The sequence below is a fragment of the Sturnira hondurensis genome, unplaced genomic scaffold (genome assembly GCF_014824575.4).
Source record: "Sturnira hondurensis isolate 20B ecotype Veracruz unplaced genomic scaffold, ASM1482457v3 Scaffold0006849, whole genome shotgun sequence".
Classification (NCBI taxonomy): Eukaryota; Metazoa; Chordata; class Mammalia; order Chiroptera; family Phyllostomidae; genus Sturnira; species Sturnira hondurensis.
In genome coordinates this window covers 3,232,472-3,249,289 of record NW_028079480.1, presented here as the reverse complement: position 1 = coordinate 3,249,289, position 16,818 = coordinate 3,232,472, and the positions used below count along the sequence as shown (strand labels likewise).

At 40.2% G+C, this 16,818-nt stretch overlaps 1 protein-coding gene across 4 annotated transcripts in view; it reads left to right on the top strand.

The window, feature by feature from the left end:
* Positions 1–16,818, top strand: part of ENTPD1 (ectonucleoside triphosphate diphosphohydrolase 1) — a 102,401-nt gene that overhangs the window by 26,803 nt on the left and 58,780 nt on the right. Inside the window, exon 1 of one of the 4 annotated variants that reach the window (XM_037050861.1) lies at positions 15,165–15,313. The exons of the other annotated variants lie outside the window; for them this stretch is intronic. The gene's annotated coding sequence lies outside the window, so the exon portion shown is untranslated. Of the gene's footprint in view, positions 1–15,164; positions 15,314–16,818 lie in introns of those variants that run through there. 4 annotated transcript variants of the gene reach the window in all.

Here is a 16,818-nt window from a genome sequence, read left to right as displayed (position 1 = left end):
AAGCCTGGAGGAAGGGGCAAGATTAGCAGGGGAGGAAGAAGGTATGAGTTTCTCCTGCCTCCTTACCGCATCCCCTTTCTTTGCCTGAGAAAGTGAAACTGATTCTAGAACTTGAGGCTAATGTTGTTAGATAGAGCATGTTTGTATCACAAATTACAGAGCAAGAAAGACGCAAAATAGACTATCAATGGAATATTTCAACTAAGGGAGGGTTTTGCACACTTGATATGCAAATTATTAGTATTTTGAAGATATCTTACCACCTTTGTCTTGGGAAATTTGCTTAACCCATCTCATGTACATTTTTCTTATCTGTAAAACAGAGACTAAAACAGTACTTAACTTATAAGACCTTTAAGAATGTTAAATGAAAAAAAAATTATGTGAAGTGCCTAGCATAAAGAAGGTCATAATAAATGTTGGCAACACTTTCGTCCATTATCCCACACCCCAGTCCCTTTCATTTATGAAATTATGAAACACTGTACTTTATCTAGATAGGTATTGCAAATAGAATTCACCAAAAATAGAACATGCAAAAAAATTGATTTTCCTTGAAGATACTTTTTGCAAATTAGACAAAGATATTAGTACCCTTCTTCCTTGATTTAATTCTCATTCAAAAGAAAGTCGTGGTTAGGAAGGTAGTTTGTTTAGGCACCAATAATCCTGAAGAAGGAAAACGTAAGGCAACTAGACACATGGTATCAATTTTTAGGTAGGTAGATTTTAAAAAAATATATCAGAAAAGTGATGAGTGAGATCTCATACTCAGATTTGCTAAAGAATGTGGTTCAAAAAAGATAAGAGCCTAGCCTTGGCTGATATAGCTCAGTGAATTGAGCGTGGGCCTTCAAACCAAATGGTTGCCAGTTGAGTCCCAGTCAGGGCACATGCCAGGGTTGAGGGTCAGGTCCCCAGTAGGGGGGCATGCGAGAGGCAACCACACATTGATGTTTCTCGTGTTTCTCCCTCTCTTCCCCTCTGTCTATAAAAATAAATAAAATCTTTTTTAAAAATAAAAAAAAAAGATAAGAGCCTAAAAATAAAATAACCAACTAAATGAGAAATCTGATTATGTAATCATAAGTAATCTTAATGGGTAAAAAATGAAAAGTATTTAAAATACTTATTTCACCAGAGGAATTTTGATAAGATGCTCAGAAATTATGGGTGAATTTAATTTTCTTTTATATATTTATTTATTTTCTAAAAATTTCTATGATGACCATGACTTTTATAGAATAAAAAGTTTTTCCGTAAAGATTTGTACAATAGGGGAAAAAATGGCAAGTAATTGAGAAGACTGTTTAGACACTTGGAGATGCGGCATGCAGGAAAAATGCTAAAGACAACAAAAAAGATGTTATTTTGGTTATGGTTCAGTGCTAGAACATGAACAGGAAGAGGAATGCACAATGAATTGAAACCTCTGAGTTTATATTTTGCTTCAATCTAAAAAATGCAGCTTAATCATTCAAAGAAAAACATGCATCATTAAGAAGTCATTGAAACACATGGGAAATTATTAAGAGCCTCTAGTTTTTCTAAATGACTATAAAGAATTTTACAAAGATGATGTTCTTTAAATTCTCAGTAGCCACTTAAATCATAAATATGGGAAAGGATGGATTCAGAAAACTCCATGTGAAATTGATTCTTGGAAAAACCTTGAAACAAATATGGAAAATGTGTTAGCATCACTTGAAACTGGCATGGATTTGCTAAATTAAGGTATATCAAATTACCCCAATTCGGAAGACATGCAGAAGGGTGCTAGTTAATAAATTTTGCCAGTCTCTCAAATTTATAGGAATGGTGCATTGTATTTTAGCAAGAGGTTCACAAAATTTTGTATTTACAGAAAATTTCAAACAAAAACAGAATAGCATGACAAACCTCTATATACCCACTCCTCATCTACAACAATTAGCAATATATTGAGATTTTTGTTTCCTCTATTTTCTCCCCTCTACCAAATGTTTTTATTGTTGGTTCTGGAATATTTTAAAGCAAATCACAAATATTTTGTCATTTTACTTGTTAGTTCTTCAGTATAAGGAGATGTATAGCAAAGTCTTTTATGACACGCTTAAAGATGAGTTGGAGAAATGTGGACTGGATAAGAATCGAATAGGACAATTGGTGCTAGCATGAATCATGACTAAATCATGTTGATGAATGATTTGGAATCCACCTTGAAGAGAGGTTATCAGGGGAATATACCACAGGGTTGTTGTACCCTTTCTCCAGTCTTGTAAGACACCTTTTACCAATGAATTGGGAGAAGGCATAGAAAGCATGTTTAGCAAATTTGCCAACAATACACAGCTTTTAGTGAGTGTGCAATGTGTTAGATAAAAGAATCAAATACCATCAAGCTGGAAAGGTGGGCTCTTGCCATAAAGATTGACATTTAGAAGATACGTGCAGGGTGAGAATCCTAGCGTGGACATAGTGCACATGAAAAAGATCTGTAGGTTTTACTGGACCACAATTCTTAATATGAGTATCTAAAATAAATAGACATATCAGGCGGTTCAATTAGAGTTTCCAAATCAAGGATGTAATCCCTTTGCTATATCTGTAGTGTTATCCTCCGTTTAGAGTAGTGTGTTTTGAGAGGGACATTAACAACCTGGAGGGAATGTAGTGGAAGGTAGTTAGGGTGCATGAGACCTGGCACATGGGGTATGTGAAGAATGATAATGGAACTGGGTTTATTTAGCCCTAAGAAAGGGAAACTCGAGGATAGGATATATATACTGGCTATCTTTGAGGATTTGAAAAACAATTTCATATTGAAGAAGTAAACATACTCTGTGTTTCTTCATAGCTTAGAGCTGGGATCAGTGAGTGGAAGTTAAAATGAAACAAACTCTTGGGTCAAGATAAGAAAGAGCTTCCAAGTAATTACAGATGTTTGGCAATGGCCCCAGCTACATGGACATGCTCTTCTGGCCCCATTAGAGAAGTTTATTGCAGAAGCTACATATATAAGAATTCCGTAGGCATGGATGGGGCACTTGAAAGACATTTGGAAGCTTGGTTGTACACTGGAATCACCTGCAGGGCTTTAAAAACTGACCAGTGTCTGGGCCATCCCCAGACATTCTAGTGTAATTGCTCTGGATAAGGCTGGAAAAAGTCCCAGCTGATTATCCTGTGCAGTCAGGGCTGGGAACCTTGGAGTGGTTGAATTCTAAGAATCCTTTCAACTTTGGGACTTTTTTCATCTGAAGAAGATATATCACTTTCATGGGGTATTTTAAAAGTTGGAATGGTAGAAAGCCTGAAGATGCCAATAAAGTCAGACAGAAAACTGAGCTCGGGGAAGAACACACAATTATTTGAGTGATGCTAAAATTGCCAGAGGGTACCAGTGTTGGTGATAGTTTGAACAGAACCCAATGTTAGACCAGTGGGGCCAGACTGGACCATGATGCAGCAACCTCAGTACTTGGGTTCTCGCTAGGGAAGAATTCAGAGCCCACATTCGAACTATAAGAACAGTTTTTTTGGAAAGTTATGGAGGTAGAAGTGAGTGACAGAAGAACTGAGTCAGGAAACAAGTTACAAAGGCAAAAAAAGTGTCCTTAGAGCTTAAGGGAGAGGAAGGTAAAGGTAACATGCCTTGGGGGGAAGGAGACGGGGAGGGAAAAGGCCCAGCTTGTTCCCAGAGGGAATGTGCCCTGGGTTTTCTGTCCTAAGGGCTTTTAAGGGAAAGTTCAAAATTTGTGTTCACTAGCTGTTTTTTCCAGGGGTAGTGTCTCGCTTGCTTGCCTAGCATCTTGCCAGGACGCTGGTGCTGGGCTCACGAGCATCCTTTGGGGTGACCTGGAATTCCTTATCCTACCTCTCCCTCCCAATCCCTGCTGAAACTGTAACAGCAGGGAAATGGTAACCCCTCCCTACACACACACAATTCTTCTGACATTGTTTTTGTAAATGCTGACTCTGGCTAATATGTAGCTTGCAGATAAACAGCATGTTTGTTTAAGAATCCCAGGAACTAACTTCAAAAGATACTGCCTCTGACCTCCAGGCATCCCAGCTCCAGGAGATTTGCTCACCTCTAAACATAAAGCCAGAATGACTGAAGCCAGGATGACTAAATCAGGAGGACGCTCTCGGGGCCATCTCTGTCCTTATTGGAGTGGATTGGGCTCATCTGCACGTACAGAACTTTTCAACCTCCTCCCTTGATCTCTTTGTTATAAAAACATTGGCCTGCAGAGAGGTGGAGATGGGCTTTGAGATTAGAGTCCCTCCTCTTCCAGGTGGCTGGCATCTGAATAATTTTTCCTTTACATCATCACCTGCCTCTTGAGTATTGGCTTTCAAGGCAGCAGGTAGCCAGACCTGCATTCAGTCACAAAAATCTCCAAAGTGATTCTGAAGCTCATTTCTTGGAGAGCTTCTTGGCAATTCCCTGGCGGCCGGTTCAGTCGTCCTCCCACCCTTGTGTTAAACGATCCTGAGGGTGATTTCACAAAGCCGGCTGGCTTCACAGAGGCAACGAGAGTGGCTGAGGGAATTGCCCATTAGGAACTGACAGGAGGTCTGCTGCCCCCACACATCTTTGTGATCTCTTTCTTATGAAAAGAGAAAATCAGAGGTGGGAAGGATGTGTTGAGTTGTTCTCAAAAAGAGCACAGAGAAAGTGCCTCTGAGGTGATGGTAGAAAGGCTGATGATAGTGCTTCCATTGTGAAGAGCAGACTGGGTGGCCCCCCCCTCTGTACCCCTAAAAGGCCTCACAACTGCTCTTCTGGTTTTTTAGTTATTTATCATTCACTAGCGGGTAGCTACAGAGTGCTGAGTCAAAGCACCGGTTTTCAAAGTTCGGTCTGTGGAGCAGCAGCAGCTGTAGCATCACCCAGCGACTTGTTAGAATGCAAATTCTCTGGCCTCACCCCAGACACACTGAATCAGAAACTCCGTGGCTGGTACCCAGCAGTTTTTGTATTAACAAGCCGCCCAGGTGATTCTGAGCAGGCTTATGGCTGAGAACTGGGTTACAGGAACTACGTTTTCAGAAGGTTCTCTGAACAGGAAAGCTACGAGCCAAAAAAATTCTAGTCTTAACCACTAAGCCAGGTTGGGAAGTGGGGTGGACAATTTCTTACTAAAATAGGTCAAGTTAGGGGAGAGAAAATCTGTAAGAAAGGTTAAATAGTATCAGAATGAGAAAGCAGTGGCCCATCTGACTCACTCGTGTCATTACAAATTTAGAAAGGTACTATTGAAATGGCTATGATTACTGATACATACCTGCATAAACAGAAATTGTATAATATGAATTGAACTTCTTAATATGCTACATTTTGCTCCACCTTGGAGATGTGGTTTGTTGTGAAAACATGTCTAGTCTGTTCTAGCCAGTCCTTAATTGAAGCTGTATGTCAACAGGAAAATAGAAACTTGCTGAATTTTAAGAAGAGGACTTGGCTGTTACAATTTTATTTTCCGGTAATAACAGGTGCCAAAAATGTGAAAAAATGTTATGATCTTAATCATAACAAATTGACCATAACAACAACAACAGCAAGCATAACTGCAGTTACCATTTGTCGAGTGCCTGCTGAAAGCCGCCCCTACTTGTTCGGCGGTTGTGGATAAGCAGACATAGTCCATGCCCTCTGAACCGGTGGTGCTCAACCTTGGCTGCACATTAGGCGCACCAGGAAACCATTAAAAAATAACAACGCTGAGCTCCACCTCAGTGATTCTAATTTAGTCAGTCTAGGGTGGAACCCTGCAGTTGCTATTTTCACAATGTTCTCCCGTGAATCTGATGTGCAGCCAGAACTGAGAATGACTGGAATGGTGGGGCACTTAAACTCGTAGGTAATTGCAGTGGCCTTGAGTGATATGCCGAATGAGTTTAGGGTGATATGAGGAGTGCCAGCTGGCGCGGGGTTCATGGAAGTGTTCTCTGGGGCATCCTTGAGGATGTGACTTTCTAGCTGACATCTGAAAGCTGAGTAGAGAATAGCTAAGTAAAGAGAGTTGGGGGAACAATGTTCTAGGCAGAGTAAAAAAATGCTCTAGGGCTCTGTGGCGGAGGAGGAATGGTGAAGTGAGGGCTGAAAGGAGGCCCTCCTTTAAAAAAGATGATTTGGCTTCTACCACTTTATCTTCTTGGGGTTATAGTAAAGAATCACAGATATAAAAAATGTGAAAAACATTGGGAAGTATGAAAAGAGTGAGGAAATGGCTGATAAGAAGCTAGAAACCAGGAAAGGGGCAGAACATGTAGGGCCTATGGTTTACATAAATGATTTTGGTCTTTATCACAAAGTAATGGGGAGCTTTGAAATCCTTTAAGTTAGTAGGTGATGTGATCATACAGACACTTTGAAAAGACTTCTCTGGCTGAAGTGTGGAAAGCAAATTGTCAAGAAGCAAGGATGGATACAGGGAGACAAGTTGGGGGCATGCCGTGGGAGGTGGTGGTGGTTGGCCTAAGAAGCAGGCAGTGTGATGGAGGAGGGTGGGTGGACATCAGAGTCTTTGGGAGGTAGAATCTCAGCATTTGACACAAGGTCTCAGTGCATTGCTGGGATATAAAGGGCCAGGGTGACAAAGGAATGGAGGATGATGCCATTTTTCCTGGTGTCACAACTGGATGATTAGAAGAGATGTTTACTGAGCTATGGATATTGAGATATGCAAAACTATAGGGTGAACAGGCTTGGGGGAAAAGGAGGAAGAATGAATTCTGTTTGGGCAGAATAGGTTTGAGGCGCCTAGGAGTCATCCAAGCTAAAAGGTCTAAGAGGCAGCTGAAAGGTCAAGGACACTTAAGTGTGAACTAAAGATAAGTTAGAGTATTTCTCGAAAATGGACAGTAGTAACTGAGACCATGGGGCTGGTTGAGCACTCTTTTCATACAGAACTCTCTATGTCCTCACATCAATTTCCTAAAGTAAGTGATAGAATTTTGGCCTAGAAAATAAAAAGTTTGAAAGGTTAAGTAACTTGCCCAAGTCACATAGCTAGTAAGAGTCAGGGTTGAGGTTCTATCCCACTGGGTCATTACATAGTTATAAAGGAGATGCGTTGGTTGTACCTAAGTGTACAGCCTCTCTTTGATCAGAGTGATTCATTCTCTGAAACAATGCAGAGTTAGCTATTCTTGCTTAGAAAGGACTAAATGTGTATTTCCTTCTATTATAAACACATCACTTGACTCTATTATTTCTGGTAATTCAGTGAGAAAATATTTCATGGAGTTCATGACTAAGCTCTGGGATCCAGGTTTGGGATTTACTGCCCAAACATCTGCCTTCCTGTTTCCTACAATACATGCAAACTGAAGATGAGGTTGCCTGGCAGCTCACTAAAAATAGAAGCATGGAGTTGAGACGTTAAAACACATTTGTAATAATCAAACAGCAACCTCCCTGCTCTTGATAGAAACCATTGTGTGATAAACATTCAAATCAATCTTATCCAGTCATTTGTTCAACTAACATATGGAGTAGTGACATAGGCCAGACCTCTGATGATTTCTGGAGATCTAAAAGGTACACTCTGTTCACAAAGTGTTCTCAATGAGACTGACATGGGTGAAAGGCTATGTATAGCATTGTGGGAGGGGTGCTGAGACAGATGCAAAGGAGAGTATTTAATTCATCATTAGAGAAGGGCAGAAGACTTTTAAGAAGACTTCCTAGAAGTGGTGACATGTAAACTGATGATCCCCAGCCTCAATTTCCTCATAAGCTGGAGTTAGCTACATAAAGAAGAGAGAAAATAGTATTTTAAGGAGAAGAAAGAAAAAGGACATTGTGTGAGAATATGACAAAGAAGGGCCAGTTTAGAAACTAATACCTCGACCTATGTGTGGGGACATGGCCTTAAACTTGTTGTTAAAGAGTTTGACTTTTATTTTGAGACACATGGGTATCATTGAAGAAGTTGACATGGTGGATTGCATAATTAGGTCTGCACTGTTATATGGGTCATGTTGGCTTCAAAGTTGAAGATGGATTGGAAAGGGAAGAGCTAGATGTGGGCAGGCCACTAAAGAAGCTGTTGTAGGAATCCAGTCAAGAAATAAAGAATAAATAAATAGATTTGAGAGATTTTTAGTGGGTATAATCAATAAAACCAGGAGTTTGATTGGAAGAAAAAGGAGTCGGGAAGCTGGGGGCATGGTAGTGACCTTCGCTGAGAAGATCATGCAGAAAAATTAGAGTGAGAAAGAACATGGTGAGCTGGAGTACAGAAAGAGAAATGTCCAGTGGGGGACTAGAATTATAGATTGGGAGTCAAGAGAAAGTCCTGGACTGGAGGTACACATCAGGGAATCATTGCTATAGAGATTAAGGAGTCATCCCCATAAAAATTAGGGAATCATCATCGTTCAGTTGGGTGAATGTATTTAAAATGAGATGTGCCAAGTTTCCAAGATGGAGCTCTGTGGTACATCCCTATTTACAGGGTACACGGAGAGAGAGAAGCCAGCAAAGTAGAGGTCAGAAAAGTAGGAGGACTACTAGAAGAGCCCAGTGTTCTAAGAGCCAAGAAAGAGTGTTTGCAGTGTCAAGAAATTAATAGTGTCAAGCCCTGGCTGGGTGGCTCAGTTGTAGTATCATCCTGTACACCAAAAAGGTTGTGGGTTTGATTCCCAGTCAAGGCACATACCTAGGTTGCAGGTTCAATCCCTGGTCAGGGGTATGTAGCAACTGATCAGTATTTCTCTCTCACATGGATGTTTCTCTCTCTCCACCTTCCTGCCTTCCTCTCTTTATACAATCAATAAACATCCTCAAGTGAGGATTAAACAAAAGTTAACAGCATCAAATTCTACAGGGAGTATAAATATGGGAAATTGTTCTTTGGATATTTGTGTGAGTGGCTTTCATACAAGGATGTCCAACATGTGGCTCACAGGCCACCTGCAGCCCAGGATGGCGATGAAGTCAGCCCCAAACAAAATCGTAAATTTACTTAAAACCTTTTTTTTTTTTCACTTAGCATTTTTCATTAGTGTTTGTGTATTTAATGTGTGGCCCAAGACAATTCTTCCAGTGTGGCCCAGAGATGCCAAAAGGTTGGACACCCCTGCTATAGGAATGGTGGGGCAGAATTCAGGAGTGGTGATCAGAGAGTGAGTGAGTTGTGGGGAGGTGGAGTTTAGGAATGCACAGTGCAGGGGGAAAAAAACAACCAACCAAACAAACAAGAATCAGTGTGGCCTAGATTAGCTCACTGGGGATGCATAGGGAGAGACCTGAAGGTAAGAAAAGTGGAACAAAAATACCAAAGCTCTGAGGAGATAGGAAGTAACCTTTCCCCTCCCAGTCCTGAGAGAATAGGTGGAGGGTGGGCCCAACATGTCTTTGTAATTCAAGTTAACTGTCTTGTCCCTAAAGATGAGTCTACCATTGCGTCATTCCCTGAGGTCAATTGTAGATAATGAAGACTTTCCCGGAAGGTAGAGTAAAATTTTCCTCTTCAAATCACGTGCGCCCAGAGTCTTTGGGTTTGCAGATATTTCTAGGAAGAATTTAAAATATTTTATCCATCACCCCCAAGTACCATATTTTATGCTTCCTTTTGTTGGGTATCCTGAGTTTTTTCTGAGGTCAATACACTTTTTCCTCCATTCAAAACATTGTAATTCCAAAGAAGAAAAAGCATACAGAATCTCTCTTTTAAATTTTTAAAATTTTAAATTTTATTTACTTAGTTTTAGAGAAAGGGGAAGGGAGGGGGAAAATCGAGGGAGAGAAAGGATTGGCTGCCTCTTGCATGATGCCAAACAGGGACCTGACTCATAACCCTGTCTGGGTATAAACCAGCAACCTTTCCATTTGTGGGATGACACCCAACCCACTGAGCCACATCTGTCAGGGTAGAACCATCCCATCTACTTTGACCTTCCAAATCTGCTTCCTTGTCCTGCTGCAGCCCTCCTACCTTGGTGAGTCTGAGCAAATTCGAAAGAGCAGACCGCCTAGTTGTGAGCAAGAAGGGCACATATTGTGCTGTACTTGGGTAAAAGATGATCTATTTTCCCTTGTGGAACAAAAAGAATGAGAATCTTCTGAAACCAAACATGTAAAAAATAGACATAAAAGATGGGCATTCACACCCACTTACTGTTTAACAATGTCCAGCTAATTTTTTTTTTTCAAGCTATCATGGCAAGATAACTTGGTGAACATCAAGTAATAGTAGGAGCTGTTAGTTTGATTATTGATATTTTAGGAGGCTCATCTTTCATCACTATGAAGGAAGAACTTTTAGGAAAATGGCATACGTGAGTCATGGGCCTAAGTAAGTACCTTCTCCTCCTAGACCTTACTGGAGACATACTACACTGATCAATTCTTTTAGTTGTTGCCTTTTCACTCCATGCAGATGACCTGAAATCACTATATTCACACATTCTTTCTTCATTTAGGGTACAAAATTGAGAAGGACACCACTTTCTTAGTTGTACTCTGGATTTGAGAAAATACTCAGGTCAAAAGATTGAACATACTTTTTAAAGAGTGGGCAATTTTGGTAGGACCTGCTCTCATCTGTCATGTATTGGTCTTAACGAATTTTGCTTGAGGAGGACACTTCTTTCTCCAAGGTCCAGGGACCTTTCTCTAACCCTTCCTTCCTTCTACCTTACTAAATAAATACAGAAAATATGCTTTAAGAAAATCTGGGGACTCTTAGATTGCCCCTCCCAAGCATCAGTTGTATCTGCCACACCTTTGACAAAAACTAGATGCTAATCAATGTAAGATTGAGTTTTCACGCGTTAGTATCTGAAATGTCGTTACTCAGTGTTGATGGCTGAAGAGAGCCAGCTGCTTAGATACCAGATGGTCTGTGACAGAATTACCATGGGCATTTAGAAACTGTGTTACATCGCACTCAGACAGCATTCCTTCTTGTACTGATATATAACAGAAGAGGTGCTTAAGAGGCAGTGCCAAATTTCCCTCAAGACAGAGCTTTGAATCTATCCAAAGTCCTACCAAGTGAGACCTGACAATTCCGTCCCAAAGTATACAAAAGAGATGATATTGATCTGGAAAGAATTAATCAGTGGAGACCAAGAGATGGCTGCTTGGACTAACCAGGTTGGTGAGTGGCTAGTAGGGTAGGTGAGTGGGCAGATAGCAGAAAAGTCAACAATAGACCACCAGGGTACAACTTCCCACCTCCCATGCCCATCTTCCAGGCTCCTACCATCTTTACCATTTACTCCAAACTGGAAACATTCTTCAACCCAAAGCCTGTGGGTGATCAGAAATTTCTATTAAGAAATTTAAATTTTTTAGAGAATTAAGGAAGGAAGGAACAAAGGAAGGAAGATAGATAAGGGAGGGCCAGAGGAAAGAGAAGAGGGAAGGGAGGGGGAAAAAGAGGGAGTATGGAAGATCATGTGGTAAAATATTTTAAGAATTGTTCAGTGCAGAAGGGAATTAACATGCAGGCAGGAACTGCTATCCTTGGGGGACCCACTTGCACGGTGGGCCCATGGCTGGTGTCGGGGAGTTTGGGTTTCAGGGATGTTCTTACCATTCTGAGAATTGACGGGGTTGGCTTGCTGTGCCTGGACTATTTGTGCAGGGCATCTGGTTTGTGCTGGGCATCCACTTTCCTTTGGGGGATTTGGAATATTGGTGAATGCTAGATGGAAGGTGCCTATTGTACTAGCCTTTAATGAAAACTTTGGGAACAGGGTCTCTGGTATGCTTCCCTGATAGACATTTCACATTTGGGGGAATTATGTCCTATGGACTTTACTTCCCTCACAGTTGAGGGAAGACCCTTGGGACACTTGCATCTGGTTTTCCCCAGACTTTGTCTCATACTTTCTCTTTGCTGATTTTGCTTCATATCCTTTCACTATAATGAATCTTAGCTGCAAGTATGAGTATATGCTGAGTCCTCTTAGTGAATCTATAACTTTTCAGAGTTGACTATGCCTTTACCCAGTAAGAACATACTGCACACATTATTCTATATCTTGCTTTTAACATATAAAACATTTGAAGACAGTTTGCATCAACATTCATGGATCTCAACCTTTTCTATGCCTGCATACTATTATGTATAGCTGTACCAGAATTCATATAGCCAGACCTCAATTAATGGACCTTATGGACCTTTAGTCATTTTTAGTCTTACTTTTACAAATAATGCTACATTCAACATCCTTATATGTGCAACTTTTTATACATTCATAAATGTCATCAGCATATTAAATTTCTAGAAGTAGAATTCTTGGGTCAAAAGATATATGTACTTTTTGATAATATTGCAAAATTTCCCCCCCCCGCCAAAGAGGTAATATGAATTTTTACTCCAACTAATATGTAAGAAGTGCCTGTTTCCCCACACCCTTGTTGATATATACAATTTCTTTATTGAATTTTCAGTTAAATTTACCCTTTTCAGGTGTACAGTTCCATGAATTTTAATAAATATGTATAGTTATCTAACCAAAAGTATTCTTTTCCAAGAGTATTCTGTCATCTCAAAAAGTTTCCTTGTGGTCCTTTGTAGTTGACTTCCTGTCTCTGCACTTTTGCTCACCGATTTAATTTTTTGTCCTTAGCTTTGCCTCTTCCAGAATAGCATATAAATGAAATCATATAGTACGTAGCCTTTTGAGTCTGCCTTCTGTCATTTAGCATAAGGCTTTTGAGTTTCATACATCTCATTGCATTTATCAGTAGTTTATGCCCTTTCCATTGCTGAGTAGAATTCCATCATATGGTTTTATTACAATTTTGGTACATTCACTAGTTGGTGAGCATTTGGATTATTTTGAGTTTTTGATAATGAATAATGCTATTAGAAATATAGGCACAGTTTTTGTGGACACAGGTTTTTGTCTTAATTCTTCTTGGGCAAATACTTAATAGTGGGATTGCTTGGTCATAGGGTAAGTACATGTTTAACTTTATAAGAAACTGCCAAACTCTTTGAAAAGTGTCTCTGCCATTTTACATTCTTTTTTTTTAAGATTTTATTTATTTATCTATAGAGGGGAAGGGAAGGAGAGAAGGAGAGAAATATCAATGTATGGTTGTCTCTCTTGAGTACCCTGCTGGGAACTGGCCTGCAACCCAGGCATGTGCCCTGACTGGGAATCGAACCACAATCATGTGGTTCACAGGCCCGCACTCAATCCACTGAGCTACACCAGCCAGGGTCATTTTACATTCATAACAGCAGTGTAAAAAAGTTCCAGTTGCCCTGCATACTTGTCAACATTTGGTAGTGTCAATATTTTTATTTTGGCTATTCTAATATGTATGTAATATTATTACATATTTATCAAACTTTTAAAATTTGCTATTTTGATAAGTGATAAAAGTATCTTATTGTTTTTTGTTTACATTTCCTTAATTAAGGTTAATTAGAATACATTTAATATATTGAGGATGTACATATTTCTTTTTCTGAATTGTATATTCATATGCTTTGTCCATTTTTCTATTAGGTGGGTTGACAATTTTCTTTTTTTTCTTCTTTTTAAATTTTTTTATTTTTATTTTTATTTATTTATTTATTTATTTTTATTGAACTCTTGTTGATCATTTTCTTAATGTGTTTTAATGACTATATATATAAAGGAAACCAAGTATTTCATGGTCATAAACATTTTCCCCAGTTTGTCATTTCTTATTTTGTTATGCCATATTTTGCTGGAGGAATATTTTTATGTTGCTTCTGACTTTTGTACCTTATATATACAAAAACAGGCAGGTAGAAATGAGAGGAATTATGAATGTAAGATATAGAACACAGTGAACTGTAAGGCTAGGTGACGTGGGTGGGTCAGTTCACTCCCACACCAGTGATATATGGTCAGTACAGATTTTCTCAATCTTTCTCATTGGCTACAAATAACCAAGGCTTGTTGAGAAATGCAGCTGCTTTGAGAAATTGTAGAGTCCCCAGGGCATAATTCTTCAATTTCAGATGTGGAAGAGGATTCATTTAGTGGAAGCAATGTGCTTACTGCAGAGACCATCAATACACGAGATTGTTACGCTTGTTGGCTGGGACACAGGGAATTCCTGTCTGCAGTCTCAGTGATATCACTTTGACGGAAACAACCCTCCTCCTTGCTAACCCTCCCTTGCCTCTATTTGACTATGAGATTCCACAATGCCCACAAAGACCTATTGTGCTCCATGCAATCTATGTCCAAAAGAATTTAGGAAAGGCCAAAGGGTGTGGATGAGGAGGTAGATGGTATGGTGGGAGGAAGTGGGGAGGAAAGCAAGGGAAGGGGACTCTTTTGCTTCCTTATTTCCCACAGATAGAGCCCACGTTGGCATTTGATTTTTGCAGTCATTAACGTTTTTAGAGTCAGTCACACCAAGTGCAAAGTCAGTTATTTGCTACTAAGCTGAGAGGATTGCAACCCACAACAAGAAGAACTATGGGGTAGGGAGCATGGGGATTGGCAGGAAGAGCTTGTTTCCCCACCCCCAAACGCCTCTCCTGTTTCCACTTCCTGTATGTCACTAAATGGGCTCTTTCCACCCAAAGCTGAGCCTCTGAGGCATTCACCTAGGATCACCCAGGCTAATTTAAGGTAAATGCACTCCTTTTCTGACCAAAGAGCTGTGAACCAAGAATCATCAGATAATTAACATTTGAAAGAGTAGAAATAAAAGATCATAAGTAATGCAAATAACTTTCTTTGAAGTCTGTGGTTCAAAAAATCAGTGAGATAGGACATGGGTTATGTACTCAATTACCTGTCTTTCTACTTCTCTTTTCATTTCCCTAAACACACATCTTTCTTCTGCCCTTATTCTCTGTCATTCCCATGCCCATCTTGTTTTCCCTCCATCTCCTTTCACTTTTGCCCTTTAACTAACTGGTCATCGCTGATGCCTCGAAGTTCATTTTTAACATTTGTATATTTATTGACATTGCACTGACTTCCTTGATTTAAAAGCAGGCAGGAAAAAACTCCAACCAAATTAAACTGCTTTATCTTCAAACTTGAGTCTGGATTTATTAACTGGGAAAAAATGGGGTTGGGGAATATGAAATAGACTAAGATCTTCCCATTGCCATCTGGGTGAGTTCTTTTGCATCGGGTAAATGAAAAGGAATGAACCTGAGTAATTTCTACATGTCTCTAATTCAGGGCCATGGATGAAGCAGTGGAATGGAGAGACTAGGATCAAATCCTTGCACTGCCATTTGCGAGAGTTATGACTTTGAGCAAGTCCTCAAACTCCCTGAGAATCATAATTTCCACCTTGGCCACCTAGCTGTCAGCTTCTGACTCTCAGGGACCAATCACTTTTATATTTTTAAAGGTATGACATTGTCTAGTATCATTATTGATCATGGTCCAGACAGCCCCTCCAGCCAAATCATCAAAGCCAGTCATTTTTCATTTCTGGGTGATGAGACTGACTTCCACATACAGCATTAGTACCATGTACCAGGCACTGCAGTAAGCCACAGTTATATGATATAGGGCAACACAGTGGTGAAACGCTTAGCCTCTGGACCCAGGATACCCGTGTTTAATTCTGGACACCAACATTTACATCTGTGTAATTTTGGGCAACTTAACCTCTCTGTGACTCTGTTTCTTAATCTGTAAAGTGATAATAATGATAATAATAATAGTACCTGTAATTATGACCTTATTTAGAAGTAGAGTCTCTGCAAATATAATTAAGGATCTTAAAATGAGATAATTCTGGATTTAAGGTGGATCCTAAATCCAATGGTTGCTGTCCTGATAAGTCAAAGGAGAGGAAAAAAGGCCACGTGCAAATGGAGGCAGAGATCGAAGTGAGATAGCCACAAGCCAAGGAGCTCCAAGAGCCAGCAGAAGGTAGAAGAGGCAAGAAAGGAAACTTTGGCCCTGTTGACACCGGGACTTCTGGCCTCCAAAGTGTGAGAGAATAAATTTCTGTTAAAGCACCACCAAGTTTGTGGTAATTTGTTGTGGCAGTTCTGGGAAACTGATATAGATAATAGCATTACCACATAGGGTTGTAGTGAGGGTTATATTAGTTGGTACATTTAAAGTGCTAAGAGCAGAATTTGGAATTGAAGGCTCTAAGCCCAGGCTGTTATATATTGTTAGCTGGATGAATATGACTTAGCAACGCTATGATGTAGGTACTATTAGGACTCCCGTTTTGCGCATGAGGAACTGGAGACTTAGACTGAGCAAAGGTGAGCTTGTCTGGACTCTGCTTGCACTTGAGCCACCCCTCAGAAGTCTATGGAATCTGACTTTTTGCTGATGGGTACTGGTGACTGTTGGCTTGGTAACTTCTCATGATAATGCTCACTCAGTCAATGTGCTTTGGTTATCAGCTGCCAAGATCACAAGGTATAGAGAAGACCTTCATGTGATGGTGTTTACTCCTTCTTGCCGCATCTTCCCAGCCTTGGTCTTGGCACAAGCTCAATTCTAACAGAGCCAGGACTTCAAACTTGGCTGTGTGGTTGTCTCATGACCTGACCTCATTGAAGTACCTTTAGTACCTCCTCACAAGAGGCAGGGATGTGCTGTCTAAAAAGCCATACCCTCCCTTCTCTGAGGACTTTAAAGGCCCCAATGCTGGTGCTGAGTGTGGATTATACAAATGACTAGAAATAAGTCATAGCATTTTAGGTAAAGGAAAAACTCTCAGTGGAACCTGCAAGGTCTTACAAGCAAGGCAACTAGCCACCCCTTTGACCATCTCTTACTATTCTCCCCTCATCACTCTTCTGGCCACATTGGACTCCTGGTCAGGCATTGTCTCATTTCAGGGCCTTTGCACATGCAGTTCTGCTTGCCTTATATGCTCTTGCC